General features: G+C 35.6%; 1 protein-coding gene across 1 annotated transcript in view; it reads right to left on the bottom strand.

Annotated features, from left to right (window-relative positions):
- LOC311592786 (uncharacterized protein) overlaps positions 1-17676 on the bottom strand; it is a 386211-nt gene that overhangs the window by 241028 nt on the left and 127507 nt on the right. Inside the window, exons 35-37 of the mRNA XM_084773587.1 lie at positions 5990-6022; positions 5505-5629; positions 2698-2817 (exon numbers count right to left, since the gene is read on the bottom strand). The gene's annotated coding sequence lies outside the window, so the exon portion shown is untranslated. The remainder of the gene's footprint in view (positions 1-2697; positions 2818-5504; positions 5630-5989; positions 6023-17676) is intronic.

Consider the following 17676-nt stretch of genomic DNA (forward strand, 5'->3'; position numbering starts at 1 on the left):
GTGATCCAGTTCTGCACTACATTACAGATATGAAACAGCACTGTAAATTCAATTGTGCCTACTACTGCCTTGGTTCTATCAGTTCTGTGCAGTCTTGGGAATGGTGATCACATAGATGGCCCTGTTTCCTGTCTACATGGAAGGTAATGCATTATGATCATCAGAAGGTTTGGAGTCTTGCCCTGGCTCTGCCAAAAACTCTCCTCTGAGACTTGTAAACATGAATAAGCTTTGGTGATTCCATATCAAAATGGTGATTGAAAATTTTTGCTCATGCTTAAGAATACTGAACAAAACTGGATGCATTGATTTTCCTCCAAAAGCTGGCAAAAATACAATTCTGGTTGTCACAGTTTTTAATCTATGATTTTCCTTAACAATTGGCTCTAAGCTGTTTAGAGAAAATACACTGTACAAGACATTTGTTCATAACTTAGCCTAAATCAAGCTACCTATAAAGGCATATTTAAACAATTTATGCCAAGTTGGTGTCTGAAGCTTTCTGCAAATGTGTCTCCTGCCTGGGCTTCTGCTGGGATGTGGCTGTTCATATATTTCACACTCTCAGTGGCTCCTATGATCTAATGGGGGGTTATCACCCCATCCTCTCTGTCCATGATATCACAGGCCAAAGAGTTGTGTGTACAATATGAGGCATCTAAACTTCTTATTGGCCTCATTATTTCATGTCATTCTCTCATGATATATAACGTACCTATAAAATGAAGAAATATGATGAACAAAATCATAGAACAGTTATAGGCCTTTGGTATAAATGATAAAAAAGTAAAAACATTACGTTCTATTATTGCAAAATGATTTTTGAATGAGTTTGGGGTCATGTCATGCCTTCTCATTTCCAAAAACACAAAATAGAATGCCTACCATTTCTTAAACTCTCACCAAAGTATAAAAAATTGGTGTGATACATATATACACACACAATATATATATCCACATTTAAGTACATATAACCTAATTATCTTTATTAAAAATAAGAATAAGGTGTGGAGATACCATCCTTTTGCCAAATGTGGTAGTTTCATGGCTAAAACAGAGGGTAGGGTATTCTTCAAAGGCTTCCCAAAAAAGGCAGTTTCAAATGCTCTCTGCAGAGCAAGGAATGTGAAATAGGATATATGTGCGTTGTCTTGGCACTCTTTTCTACTGAGCAGTTAGAGGTTTTCTAGCTCAAGTGCAGAATCTTTATTTTTCTTTCTCAATCCTAGATCACTACATCGGTATGGGTATGGCTTAGATATTTTCTCATGAACACGGATTTTCCTGTTTTTTGTGGAAGAATCACTAAATAGATAATTGTTTCAAGCTGTTAAAATACTTGTGTCTGTTTTAATCTATTAAAATAGTGGATGTTCTTGTTCATGTCATTTATTCATAAGCAATGGTAAACTGAATGTATGATGTGGAAGAAAAAAGAATAAAAAAGTTCTGAAATGTGAGTGACTTTCTGAGTGGAAGCACCTGCATTTGGCATGATTGATAATCATGGAGGTTATAAACTCATTTTCATTTTAGCACATCTAATTAGCATCTTGGGCATAGGGTTATTAAAGCCCATCTAAAAGTACATTCATCTAAATAAAATCAACTTAGAACAATAATATTCTTAAGTTATTTTAAAGTGTCTTAAAATATTCAGGTGGGAGAAACAGTGTATGTTTTTTAGCAGATAATTTGTTTTTGTATTTGCAATCTCCACAAACATGTGATATGTTAGTCAAAACAGTGTTCGGCCCCATGAATTTATATAGTAAATGTCACATTTTCCATTCATTTTCTCCATTTTCTGGAGAGTCAAGATTTTCTCAATTTTGCACATTACCAGGATATCACCTTGTAATACTGCTAAGTATGTAACAGTTTCATAAAAAAAGTGTGCTCACATTTTAATGTTCAAACACACATATGTAGTATACATCATCACACTGGTCATGAATGAAGTTTTGTTACATAATCAAGGCTGAGGACAGTAATGTAGGCCCAGGTAGTCTTGATACCATGCTAAGCTTATATATCTGTTACAATGTTTCATTTCCTGGCCAGTAATGAAATTTTCCCTTGTGTATAATGGCAATTATTTAAAACCAAAGACTACTATTTAACTAAATACTGAGCAACAATGCACATATAAGATGAGATACTTTTGAAACAATTTCATGGGGTTTATTTGGTACCAAACCCATCAAACCTCTGAAAGTGCTGATAATTATGCATCTACATGCCTAATAGATGTAAATAAGGCAGAATATAAGTTATTAATCAAAATGAAAACCCCCAGTATATATAAAATGTTACATACTAACTATCAAATTATCACATGTACATATCCTTAAAGGACATTAATTCTTTGGGTTGGAATAGTAATCAATAATAATCAACATTACCATTTCCATTTCTCATTGTCCTGGACTGCTTCCACAAAGCAGTTTGTGGGAAAATAAACATTCCACATTTCTGTTTCTTAGCTGTCTTGTGCTTAAGTTAAACAAGATAATTTACAACTTTTGGGAAAGGCATAACCTTATTTACTAAAAATAATTAAGTAATGAAAAATATACTCAAGCCTAATAACTTCAGCAAATTGTGAAGCATAAAAAAATAAAATTTCAATCTAATTATTGCATGAGTAATCAAGCATGAAAATCATATGTTCAAAAGGAATAGGCCATACAATACCATAAGCTCAGGGTAGTGGACCGTACTGTGAACTTCTCAGGATGCTGAGAGGAAGCATGCCTGTGTGGCTTGGATTATAACCTCACTGAGCAGTACAGAGAGATTCCATATCAGAAGTACCTGAAATACAGTAAGGGAAATCTTCAGGAATAAATGAATATGAGATAACTTATAGCTACAAACATGTAGTTATATCACTAATAACACCCATATTTTAATGTCTTAATGCATTGACATTAAGAATCAGTAATGCTTAAGTCGATTAGAGGCTAAGGGAATCCCCATAGAGAGCCAACATATCATATTTTATGTAGTAGAGTCAAAGCAATCTAAACATCATAAGAATTGCCATAAGATAGCAACCATTGAAACAATATTCAGATAAAGAAAAGTAAAGATTGATATTTGAACTTTTCTTTAGTCTCAAAACATATGACAAATTGATTTCAAGAAAGACTTTTGAATATGGTATATGGTTAAACATAGATTAGGAAAAATAACCAGAAATAGCTTTTCTGCATATGATCATGCAGAGTAAGAGAATCTGACAAAATGCCAACGTGTATGGACAGATGCTCAATGTCAGGCTTTTTTTTAACAGTCTAACTATATTTTAGTTTTTTAAGAAAGCTTCTGTCACGTGTCTTAGAATTCAGCAGCTTAATAGCCTAGGAGACCAATTCCAGAATTAGAATGACATACCATCATTCCATATTTTATAAAATAAATAAAAACACTAACAATAGTCAACAATGACAAGAGAATTATTATTTATATTTATCCCAAATTATATATAACGCTCATTCTGATATGACACACATAACATGTGTATATATGCATGTGTATATGAATTATACACAAATGGAAAAAATAATTTACCAACATTAGCCATGAATAACTAAGAAAAACTCCCAAGCCAATGAGAAGAAAACTCCTAAGTTTTGAGATGTTGGTAAATTCACTGAGTTCGTGTAAAGGGAGTCCAGGAGACTACCACAATAGTGAGTCTATTCCTATTGCACGTGGTTTGCTCCAAGAAGTGGTATGTAAATATTTATTGTTGAAACCACTGCATTTAGACATGGGTTTATGAGAAATTGAAATAGAACTACAGAAAACCCTAGTTCTTATGGACTAGATTTCAATTTCATAGCACAAGAATGGCTGATGAAACCTGTTTAAAAGTCATCATTGTCAAGTCAGTTATGATATGTCTAAATGACAATGACAAGCATGGCAACATATCTCTAAAAGTACAATAGTGCTCTTATACATTTTCTATAACTAAGAGTCACCTAATTTAAACTAAAGCCTGCTTAACTGAGGTAAATGTTTCCCCATACTTATAAACCATCAAACTTTATTTATTTATTCATTAAAAAATTAACTCTAAGACAAAATATCAACAGATCAGATCATGTACAGAATTGATAGCTGATGAATTTGAAAAGTAATACCTAAAAGGCTTAGTAGTTTCCTAAATGATAAATTTCCTAAAATTTAAAACTTAAAAGACTAAATGCATTTCCTGTATGTGAAATTTTCAAAAATACTTCAAAACTTGCTAATATATATTAGCAAACAAACACACACATGCATTCAGTCTACGACTAGAGAGGTCCTATGTTACAGGTTAAACAGTATTGTTCTTCTGCTCAAGAAAAAGAATACCTTCTCTGAGTGTGTGTGTGTGTGTGTGTGTTGTAATATTTATGTGTGTGCATATATATGCTTGCTAATATAAATATACATACATACATACATACATACATACATAATATATGTATGCATAAATACAAGTCACTTAAGTAGAAATGCCTTACAGTAGATAAGGCCATTTTCAGATAGTCATATTGTGATTTTAAAGAAAAACTTCAGAGTCAAGAGTGGATAACATTTTGTGTAGCAATGTCCCGTGATGTTGCAAACACTCTTCCAATATAACATGCTATTGCCAAGATCATCAGTTATTCTTCACAATTTGAAAATGCTATGAATTTATGGCACTGAAAATGAGTACTTGAGCTGGTTTACAGCTACAAGCTTCACTACTTTGAACGAGTATCAGTGGTGTTGGAAGTTACACTGCACACTACTAGAATAAAAAAATAAATTATCAGTGTCACCCAGACAAACCCTGAAAGCTACAGTACTGACATCCATGTAAGATACACTGTTGCAATTAAGACAACAATATTATGGGAGTAATGAACAACTTCATCTTGTATTTAAAGGCCATTCCATAAACTGGGACCCATCTATGAGACGAGTATAAGAATCTGAGACTAGATAGTTACTATGCTTAAGGCTAAACTTACTACTGTTATACTGCTAAGGAAAAAATAAAGAAAATGATCTGTTTTTTAATTCAGGATTTTAGTCTGAGCTTAATAAAAGACAAGACAGTACAGGTCTGTGGAAATGTTAGGACTGAATAAAATACCTATGCATAAATCCTACAAATTTATTTTAGTTATACACAAACAACAAAATCAATTATATTGGAAAGAAGAGATGCTGCTCACTAAATGTCTCATCGACAAAGCTAAAAATCTTCCTATTTTGTGAATATATTATGAATTTTTGTCTATGTGTTAGCACTTTATAGGAAAGGGCATAGAGACTAAGCTATTATAATATAGCCTATATTCATTAAACATGTCCCTTGAAATATCAATATTATAACATAAGTCAATTAATAACTCTGTGTTAGATACTTAATGAATAGGTGACTGGTAAAATTATAAATTGTTATGACTAATGATCATATTTTATGCTTCTTCCACATTTTTAGACTATCAACTTACCCATTATTGAAAAATGTTTGCATCATCTCACAATTGATGGCATTTTTCTCCTTTCTCAACCTTCCTCAATGTTGACAACCAAATTCTCCATTCTTTGCAACAACTCTCTAGTGTAACTTTCTTTCCTTAAAAAAAATCAAATACAAGCCATGAGTTGCATAATTGAGTCTTACCATTCCACACTGTCTGTGTATAAATGCATTCTATATAATTCATAATTATAGTGTCAAGTATATACTTGAAAACTTTCATGCCTCTGCTAAACCCATTCTAAAAAGAAACAGCCTAAAATGACTGAGGACACTAATAAGGCTTTGGTACCTCAGCATGAGAATGAGCATCTCTAGGAATGCTCTGTCATCATAACAGTGAGGTATTAGTTAAGTGAGATTCACTCACGCTCTAAATTTTAAGAGAAATAATGCTGTCAATATTGTGTACTATTTTAGTTTTTTTCCACTTTTTTTGCAGTTAATCACACAGACCTGACCCCATGTTCTTTACTTGCCATGAATCACCTAGGGAAAGAAAACAAAAGGACAATGATTACAACACAGGCTCTACATTCTGATGATACTATAAACCTCCACTGAAAGAAACACTCATTCAAAGAACAGTCAGGAGTAAAATGTCCCACCAGCACAAACAAATACATTACAAAATGGGTAAGTATACTCTATAATCTTTCATAATGAATCAGGAGGTAAGGGATTGAAGTTATTGAAAACAATCAATCTTAAGTCATACTATAGCTGCTTGATATTGACGAATACTTCTATCCTTTAGTTGCAGGAAGAATAACTTCTGACTACATGAATCTAGTTAATAATGAGGAAGCATCTCTTTTGGAACAAACATTTTTCTCATCTTGATTACATTAGTAAGTGGTATATTTAGAAAGAGGCCCTTTCCATCATGGTTATGCTGTGAATAATATTAATTCATGGTTAAGGTTGGGGTGTGTGGGAATTCTTAGGCTAATGATTTAACCCTTTGGTATCACTGGAGGTTTACATGGTGGCATGCCTAAATGTCTCCTTTATATATGATAAGTAAAATTTTAAATTGTTATCATATATCTACATATTATAGGAAACTTCTACCATAATAGCTACACACAAAACTTCCAAAATTTCAAACTACTTACAACTCCAGAATTAATTATGTATATACAAGGGTCTACTCCTAACCAGACTTCTATCTATATTTCATATCAATTGGCAAAGGGAGAATCAGGTTTCTCAAATGTAGTTAATAAGAGTACCAACCACAATCCAGGGCTGGATTACTTCCCAAGAATCACAAACAAAATGAAATAAGTGTTTTCTTTTCTTGTGTATTATTTGTTTCTATGTGTGTTTTATAGTATTCTTTTTGTTTCATTAGGTTTTCTGTTTGTTTTTATTTTCATATTTTTCATAAAGAAGAGAAGAGGGATAATATTTAATTAGGAGTGAAGGGAGACAAAAATTATCAGGATGGTGCTTGAGAGAAAAATTAATCAAATTATTTTGCATGACCATTAATAAAGTATAAAATGTATAATAAATGTAAATAGCATGATTATGTGAGTGAAATACTCAGAGAAGAAAGAGTGAAAACCAGCTATTACCTGAATACATATGCTGGAGAGGCAACTCTGTAAAGAACCAGACAATTATGTCTAATGCTGTTTTGTTCAGTGTGTTCTTTGCAGTCTCATGAAAAGTGATCAAACAGATCATGTTCTTTTCTGACACAAAGGAAAGTAATGCATTCTAATACTCAGACAGTTTGGAGTCTCACACTGGCTCTGCCACCAACTCTTATCTGAGACAAGGAAACAAGAATGAGCTTTGGTGTTTCCAGACCGACACAGAGAGGAAAAATTTTTTGTTCATGATTTAGAACGCTGAGCAAAACTAGATATATTCATTTTCATTCAAAAACTGATGAAAATACAAATCCAGTTTTCACAATTGTGATTTATGATATTCTAGACACTTGGATCTATGCCATCTAGTGAAAATACACTGTACAGGACATTTTCTCATAACTTAACCTCAAGCAGGATAACTGCAATGGCATATTTATTTAAAAATTGGTGTCTGAAATCCAGCTGCAAACATGTCCCTGGGAGGGATTCTCCTGTGTTGTATGTGTTCTTACATTTCAATGCTTGCACTCAATTGTATATTCAGTGAGTCTTTACATCTGTAAAACAATGAAAGTATAGTACTATGCTATTTACATAGAAAAGGCTTTATAGGGAAGATAGACAGAATAATGGTGTAAATTCCTGTACCACTACCTTGGTACAGCACCCAGTGTTCTCTCTTGAAAATGTGTCAGCTGATCTCAGGAGTTCAAAAGTAAGGAGACTCTGAAGTCAAATAATAAGCAAGATCTAACCACATTCAGTGTTAACACAAGTTACATTTTGTGCACATTGATATTAAGTAAGATAGCATGGAAGAGACAGTAACTCTTTTATAGCAAAAGTCAAGTGGCATTCTGCTCTATAGTGCTACATCTGGTGGTTAGGTTAATTACCAGGGCATCACAATGTCTCTGCTTTATATTGATGCCTTAGTTATGAATTTTGCCTGACATCCACCACATTTGAATCCTGGTGCATGTCCTAGTTATGGAAACAATCCCCAAGCCTAACATGTTTTTTTTTTCAGGGAAAGAGAAGAAGCACTGATTAATCTAGATGAGTAATTGTACTGACAAGTGTTAGGTCTCATACAAGGGAGAAATGGCTAACTGAAGGGGCTATTCACATACTAAAGCTTCTCTCAGGATCAACAGTACCCATTTCAGATACATTATGGCTGGTATACCCTGTCCCCTATCCCAAAAAAACCAAGCCCAGAGACAGAACGAAGTTTCCCTTACACAATTCCTCTGATTCCTGTATATCATGGCCTTTTTTACTATACCAGCGCCTCTTGGTCTCCTGATATACTGGCTATCTCCTGGCCTCTGTGCTCTAGGTTCCTATTTCATCCTCTCATACTCCGTTCTGCCTGCTCTTTTCCCTCAAGGCATGATTCAGTCTACAGCACACAAGTGTAGTTATGTTCTCTCTTTCATATCTAGTATAAGAATGTCAACCCCACAGAAGCAAACATGTCTTCATTCATTTTTTTTTCCTTCACCAGGGATATGTTTGATTTTTCAACTATATTATTTTAGTCTGAATGCCTTCTGTTCTGGTCTTGTAAATATTTAAAGCGTCATAAAATTTCATTAGAAAAGTATTTAGAACTTTAAATGTTTTTCTTGGGAAGTTGGGCTCCACACAGGATTCTTCTTTTGCATATCTTTTCTATGTCATGCCAGAATGAAGTCCTACATTACGGATAAGATTTAAAGTCTGGTGTAAGTCATTTAATACTTCAAGGTCTCTACAACGTCTATCTTCTCTCTCTTTTGAAACAAGATTTCTCTGTATGAGGAACTCCTCTGGTGATGGAATGGCATCACTAATGGATATGAGAGAGTTTATCAAGAATATTTTGCTATCGATGGTGTCAGTTTATACAGATTATACACCAAGGGAGTTATGGAATTCTATTTCTTAGTATCTGTGATTAATATACTGTTAATACTTTTAATAATGATTTTAATACTTTTAATACACTGTTTCTGTCCATTCCAATATCCAATATACACAACAGAAGCTGTGTGAAATTCTTTCTTACTTAGTCAAAAAGGTTTACGAAGCAGAAAAGAAAACCTTCTTTTAGGACATTTAGTAATACTTTCCCTTCTGCACATTTTTAACACAGGCTCACTATTAACATCTTACTTCTCTGTTTTAGTTCAATATACAAAGGCACAAGGGCTCAAGGTTAGAACCAAAAGAACATGTACAGAATGCTTTCACTGAGAGAAGACACTTCAATGTCGTGGAAAAAGGGAGAGAAAAACAGGGAGGATATAGAACTATAAGATATAAGGTAAATTACTTAATTATTAGGCTCAAATATTTTATAATGATGTTGTAGATCAATAGAAATTTAAGATTATTTTGTTCAACTTTTGCTGTATATATATTGTGTATATTGTATTTTGATAGATTCTGTTCAACATTTGCTTAATGTACTGTACATATACAACTCATTTGAAATGATGCAAAGTGAAAGTCTTATGGTAACATGATAGTCATATGAGAGCTAAATACTACAAGCTGCTCACAGTATTTGGAGATACAAGTTAGTAGTTAGGCACATGCAACTCTTACTTGTCTTATTAGATGCTAGTTTACTTAATTACAGAATAAGCTTTATTTAGTTTCTTGTATATATTTTCAAAGTTAAGCAAGTATTACATGGCTAAAAACAAGCAATGTTTGTCTATTCTAATATAATGAGACAGATATGTAAATTAATTAACAAATAGATACATAGAATAGACAAGTGATAGAATAGATCGATATGATTATACACTGTAGTAAATGTATAGATGGTTTCAAACACTATAGAGTTCTAAAAATATGCATTTCATAATAAAGGGGTTTCTGGCAAAGAAACACATCCACTCCTGGCAGCACCTTCAATAGACTTCAGTGAACATGAAGGGCATCAAAGAAATAGCCCACTGGTGGAATAGCTACTGGACTGAGGAGCTGTTCTTATCTCTACTGCAGATTACAGTCTGACTGTGTAAACTGTGATTTAAACAGGACCCTGAGCAATTGGGTGTCAGCTTTGCAGAGAGTAGGTGGACCAGTCCTTCAAATTTTCTGCTTCACAGAACAATTTCTCAGATATTTTGGGCTGGCAGGCTAAAAACTGGAGACCCCAACAATAGAGAAAAACCTGTGACTGTCCAGACAGTCAACTCTGTCTGTCCTGTCTATACTTTTGGAAGTTGCTTGCCTTCACTTCCTTCATGTTAGATATTTCCTTCTTAAGTCTCAGACAAGGTTAAAGGATATGTAGCCATAGCATTATTATAAGCTTTAGTTTAAGAGAGAACAACATGTATTGAGGTCAATAAAGGTAAATTATAATAAAGTAATTTTTAAAAAATTTGGGCACCATCCTATCAGTAGAATAGGATAGATCATAGAATAAATTTTCCAAGATTATCGAATACAAATGGGCTGGTCCTTGTAAGTGTAGCTTTGCTTGGATAATTAACATAATTATTTTATTGTATATAGTTAATTTTTAATATAAATGAGGATATACAGTGGATAAACATGTTTTTGTTTTGATCCCAAGTTTGGGATAGATGTTGGATGTGAACACGTTTTTGTTTTGATCCCAAGAGGGGAATGGGGAGCAGATTTATGAAAGAACAGGTGATATTTATCGACTTGGAAGTCGAACCACATCATGGCGTGGCTTGGTTTTTGCCAGCTGAAAAACATCCTATTACAGACTCAGAGAGGATTTATATATACATACATGATCACAAAACAAGAGGCTGGAGCTTTTTGGGTCTTGGTATTGTTTGGCTGTTCATTGCTGCACTTCAAGACCTTCATAGAGTGACTGCTCCAGTAAAGGACTCAAGGATCCAGGTTCTGGCTGATGCTCCAGGTTCCAGCAGCAACTTTGGTAGGATATCTGGTCTGCTGAAATCCTGCCAACTATGCCAGGGGACTCACTTCCCAGAACTGAGTTCAACATAGTTTATTTCCCCCTGTTCCCATAAGTCTCCTTTCTCTCCCAACTACAGTTAGTCAGTTGGAAGGGAGATATAAGAATTTAAAGAACTTCAAATAAAGTATGTTTGGAAAAGGTGAAACATATGCTTAAACAAGGAAACGCCTAAATCTAGTCACACAATAGAGGGTGTTCCAAAGGAAGGACAATCATGGTCACAACTATCATCAGGATTGAAGGATTGTGACATGACATTTAGACATTTATGCCAACACTCCATAATGCTATTTCAAAAGGATAACAATATGCAATCTCTCTGGGTAATCACTGGATGCATGGTCCAGGTAAAAGATAGGCTAAAGGGACAGTGTCTAAGGTGGAAAAGCAGTGGCAGGTGCCAGAGTGCCATGACACAGTAAAATATACATCTTTGTTAACCATGGAAAGCAAGACACTAGAAGGAGAATAAACGTAGATACACAGAACACAGCAGAGTGCATTCAGATGTCCAGTGCCTGACCTCTTTTGCTTCTATTGGTCCTGCAAAGATTGAATATGTTCAACATATATTGAATTATAAATTACCTAATGTTTCTAGGGCATGCTCTGAAAATGTTTTCTTTAGCCTATACAGACTACTTTATTAAAAATTTCATGCAACCATTGTGTTCTTATATTAAAGCCTTTGTGGAAAAATCCCCTTCACAGTCAGGGCTAGTGTAATCAGAAAGAGAGTACAACCTGCACCTGTTATAGTCTACTCAAATTAGCTCTCCAGCATTGACCATATTATCTAAACTCCCATGGAAACCATCAGCAGCTGAAGGCACAGGGCTTCACCTATTCATTAAGATTTTGTTGATAACAACTTGAAGAAACAAATTCATTCCTCTTATCTTAAGATCTCTAAGGAAAAACCATGACAAATTAACATACTCATGCTGTTTATGGACAGGCAGTCTGGGCTCGCATCATTCAAGAAAGATTTCCTAAACAGAGATAGGACTTTTCGACATAACACAACCAAGTGGCTTATAATCTAATTTCAGGACCTGTCTACCCTTTAATTTAAATCCGGCTCAGTATCATGTTGTTTTTAGTACATCAGAAAACTCCAGACTACTTCAGAGTATACCTTCATTCCAGATAAGCTAAAAAAAAATTCATTGAAAAGGTCCCTCTTTCTATAAAAAGCCTACATTCAAATGTCTACACTCAGCTAATCATAGAGCATGGACACAAGATCCATCTTTGGGGTAAGAACGGACTAGCAGTGGAATGATTACCCACATGGTACATTTCAAGTTTTATCTAGAGTGAAATCTCCTTTTTGCCTTCAAACCCTTGAGTGTCAATTTCCCAAGCATAATTCTCCATTGTTTCTACAGGGAAGACATTCACATGCCCATAATTAAAGTTCACAGCTTCATGACAACATGGTCTCCATTTTTTCTTTTCATTTTTAGTGGAGGTAGGGACTAACTGAATATTCCAAATCCAATAGCCTTTGTGTATGTGTTGGAGGTCATTTTCTGAAGGTGACTTCAGAAGTGATTGACATATACCCAGGGCCACATCAAAGTCCTCATAAAAACTTTGGTGAGAGTTGTCAGAATCAACTTTGAACAAAATCTACCAAGCCCTGACTAATCCACATAATTCTTTTCTGTGTCTATTGTTTCAGAGAGCCTCTGTCCAGTGTCTTCATGGAGTATGTTTTCTGCCTTCTGTCAATTTAAGCTTCCTCAAAATTCTGCCATGCAGTGTTGAAACCCAGGAATGTCAGAGGGAATCTGCTGTTGGCCTTACAACTCTCCACAAAGAACTCCCCTATTCATATTCACTTGCTGATGCTATGGGCCTGACTGAGACAGACTGGCAGTGCCATATGTCTCTCAGGATGTCACTTTCAATCTCTTTCTCCAATCTTACTGCACTCTGTTATTCAGGTACAATCTGGCCTTCAAATAAGAGAGCTTTTTCTTTCAACCAGAATATTCATGCAATACCTCCAGAACAGTTGGGACAAGATAATATGTGATGCCTGTTGAGATCTTCAGGAAACTTTGGGTATCTTTACTACTGGAAAACAATGAGTTTTGAGATGCCCTTCCTACCTTCCAGGCATGTTTTGGCAATCTTATACTAGGTTGGTTGTTCTAAGTTACTAGATGTTGACTTCTGTATTTATATTCATTCAGCACCTAACATGTACTCCAAATTATACAGCACCTATACATGTACTCCGTGAGCCTGTCTGCAGGTTATTTTGCCAACATATAAGTAAGCAAAATCCCTGACCACGCTTGTATAGGCCTCTTGGTCCTACTCTGGCCTCAATAAATACATTGGTCAATGGTGACTGCTGATCCCAAGTAAGAACTTTTATTTTAATGTCTAAACTAATATAGGTAATTTCATAAGATGAAATAGAGAATGGTCTAGGGCCTCTGCCTCCATAAAAATCAAGCCTATTTTTTCATGTTCTTATCCCTGCCACTAAACACACTAATGCAACTAAGACTAGGCTCAGAGTTTAGTTCTAAAAAACTCCTGTGTTCCTTCTCCCAAATGGCTCCCATTGTCCATAATAATTGAGGCATTACCCAGACAATGACTCTACCTGCATACTATATCACAAAGGCAAAATAGTGGATACAGAAGCTATGGTAAAGAAATTTTCAGATGGAAATGGGGCAGCCACACATAATTCTCTATCCCTACCAACAGGCCAGAATCATAGATGGTAATCAGGTTCCCTCAGTTACATTATGTTAGATGATATACGCATGATTTAAATTATCATATGATAAAAACACCAAATGAACTAAACAAGACTCTGTTCACAAGTGGTTTTCTGGACCTAGGCAATTCTCAAATATGTACCCCATGGCAAGTTTTGTTTTCATGTGCATTCCCTAGGAAGAGTGGCAAGGGGTATCTATGACTAAGGATTTTTGCATACTTTTCAATCACTTCCTTAAGACAGTGCCAAGTCACTGTGGTAGAGGATGTTTTCAGTCATGGGATGGATGGTGTGGCTTTATATTTCCATGATGGAGCTTATAAGGCAGAGGGATATATGGTGAGACCTAAAGGGGACGGAAGGAGGGGACTACAGCTGAGATGTAAAGTACATTAATTAATTAAAAAAATAAATGCAACCTAATCAGTTACCTTATAAATGATCAAATCATTTAATGTATTCAGACAAATGTTTATAGTCATGCTAATAACTAATGAAATTAATGACAAGACTAAGCTTTATTTAACCTCCTGTCCATGTTTTTAAAGTTAAACCGAAAGTAAGTAACAAGAAAAATGTTTGTCAGGCCGGGCGTGGTGCAGCACACCTTTAATCCCAGGACTTGGGAGGCAGAGGCAGGCGGATCGTTATGAGTTCAAGGCCAGCCTGGTCTACAAAGTGAGTCCAGGACAGTCAAGGCTACACAGAGAAACCCTGTCTCGAAAAAACAAAAACAAAAAAAAACAAAAAAAGGAAAATGTTTGTCTATTTAGGTCTATTTTACTTAGATATGTGGTCCTCAAACACTTCAGAGATCTGTAGAATGTTGCATTTAACATGTTTAATAAAAAGTGATTTTTTATGATAAACATGCTAGCTGCTGACAGTACTCCAAAACTTCTCCAGTAAAGATGATGGGCACAGACGAACCCCTACCTGAAACTTGCTTTATGTCACCACAGTGGCCAATGTAGACAGTCTTCTACCTAGACTGCTGACAGCACGTTTTCCAAACTGCTTACAGGAAAAACACTGAGAAGTTGACTGTGTTACTTTGATAAAATAAATGTATGGCAACCCTCCTGGTTCCTGATTCACAGAAACTTCTATTAGATCTGGGACTGGTGGCCAAAGATGGATGCCCCCAGCAAAAGAGACAAACTTTCATTGACTGTCCAGGTAGCCACTAAGCCTCTGTCATTTTTATATACTAAGACGCTGTTTGGTTTGCAGTTTCTGCTTACTCAGGTGAAATTTATACTTCTCAGGTCTCTAATGGGTATGAAGACTAGACTCGTGAAAGACTGATCGGTTTACCTAAAGTTTCAGAAGCCTTCAGTCTTCTTCATGTGTAAAAATCAGGCCTTAAGATTAACTCTGCTCCAGATAGTTCCAGGTTTAAAGTTACCCTTTACTATTCCTTTACCTAAAAGTAACTCACTATATTCTTTTAAAAAATCAGACACGTATTATGAATATGAATAAGGCTGCTATGAACATGGTTGAGCAAATTTTCTTGCTGTGTGCTGGAGCATCTTCTGGGTATATTCCAAGGAGTGGAATAGCTGGGTCTTGAGGAAGCCCTATTCCCATTTTTCTGAGATAGCACCAGATAGATTTCCAAAGTGGTTGTACTAGTTTGCATTCCCACCAGCAATGAAGGAGTGTTCCTCTCTCCCCACATCCTCGCCAGCATGTGGTGTCGCTTGAATTTTTGATCTTAGCCATCCTGATGGTTGTAAGATGGAATCTCAGCGTTGTTTTGATTTGCATTTCCCTGATGATTAAGGAGGTTGAGCATTTCTTTAAGTGTTTCTCAGCCATTTGATATCCCTCTGTTGAGAATTCTCTGTTTAGTTCCATGCCCCATTTCTCGATTGGGTTATTTGGTTTGGTGGTATTTAATTTCTTGAGTTCTTTATATATTTTGGATATTAGACCTTTGTCAGATGTGGGGTTGGTGAAGATCTTTTCCCAGTCTGTAGGCTGTCGCTTTGTTCTCTTTACCGTGTCACCTGCCTTACAGAAGCTTCTCAGCCTCATGAGGTCCCATTTATTAATTGTTGACATTAATGCCTGGGCTGTTGGTGTTCTGTTCAGGAAGTTGTCTCCTGTGCCAATATGTTCCAGGCCCTTCCCCACTTTTTCTTCTAAGTGATTTAGTGTCTCTGGTTTTATGTTGAGGTCTTTAATCCACTTGGATTTGAGTTTTGTACAAGGTGACAAATATGGGTCCAGTTGCATTTTTTTACACATAGACATCCAGTTAGACCAGCACCATTTGTTGAAGATGCTATCCCTTTTCCATTGAATGGATTTGGCTTCTTTGTCAAAAATCAAATTCATAATAGCCAGAACATGGAAAAAGCCTAAGTGTCCCTCAATAGAAGAATGGATAAAGAAACTGTGGTACATATACACTATGGAATACTATTCAGCTATTAAAAACAAGGAATTCCCAAGATATGTGGATAAATGGATTGAGCTAGAAATGATCATAATGAGTGAGTTAACCCAGAAGCAGAAAGACTCAAATGGTATATACTCACTTATATCTGCATATTAGCCCAACGGGCATGTCCCACGAAAGCCTTCACTTACCAGGAAACTGAGACAGAGGAGAGAACATTCTAGTTGGACTCTAGATGAGAGAATCATGGGAGAAAGGCAAAGTAGAAGGACCCAGAGGGTCCTAGAAGCCTACAAGTAGAACATTATGATAGGCAGATTTGGGACCAGGGGTCCCGCTCAAACTAAGGCACCAGCCAAGGACAATACAGGTGGTAAACCTTAAGCCCCTACCCAGATCTAGCCAATGGACAGAACACTCCCCACAGTAGAGTGGAGAGTGGGATATGACTTTCTCACATACTCTGGTGCCTCACCTTTGACCATGTCCCCTGGATGGGGAGACCTGGTGGCAGTCAGAGGAAGGACAGCAAGTTACCAAGAAGAGACTTGATACCCTATGAGCATATACACGGGGAGGTAATCCCCCTCAGGAACAGTCATAGGGGAGGGGAATAAGGGGAAATTGGGAGGGAGGGAAGAATGGGAGGATACAAGGGATGGGATAACCATTGAGATGTAACAAGAATAAATTAATAAAGGAGGAAAAAAAACACCAAAAAAAAAAATCAGACACCTGTGACATGGCAAATACTTGAATAGGGAAAGTATGTAAAATTTATGTAAGGATTAAAGATACATCAGCTTAAGTTATGAGGACCTAAGAACATATTTTATGATATAAGAAGTTGTTTTATGGTTGATAGATGCAAGGAAAAGCATAAAGTAAGAAATGAAAGTGATTTAAAGTATATAAAAAGAATTAAAAAAGCTTCAGACTTCTTCATGTGCTATGCTACTGTTGCATTAAGGCTCCAAATTTCAGAGCTTTGGCATTAATCAGTAGAGTTATGACAAACTAGTACTCTAACTCTTGTAAATAGCCTTCACTCTATGATCCATTATCATAGTCACAATTTCAAGATTTCAAATTTGTTTGGGTTGGATTTTAATTATAGACTTAAAAGTGTTGTCTTATTGTGCTAAATTTATATACAACCAATGTCAATCTTCTATACAGAGGGAACAAGCCCCTCTTTCACAGTCGGCTCAAATACTAGAAATCATAATCAAATGAAATTTTTGATCCTCTTACTCCACAGAACCACATCTTCACTGAGATCACTTCAAAGAGGTTTTATCCTTTTAACCCAAAATTATTTCTCAAGCTTCTTCTCTATTATGTGTGTTTCAATACAGACTGCAAACAATGGTAATGCTAAATTGTCTAAACCTTGACTCTTTTGTAAACTAA

The sequence above is a fragment of the Acomys minous genome, assembly GCF_964271855.1.
Source record: "Acomys minous genome assembly, chromosome: 2".
Classification (NCBI taxonomy): domain Eukaryota; kingdom Metazoa; phylum Chordata; class Mammalia; order Rodentia; family Muridae; genus Acomys; species Acomys minous.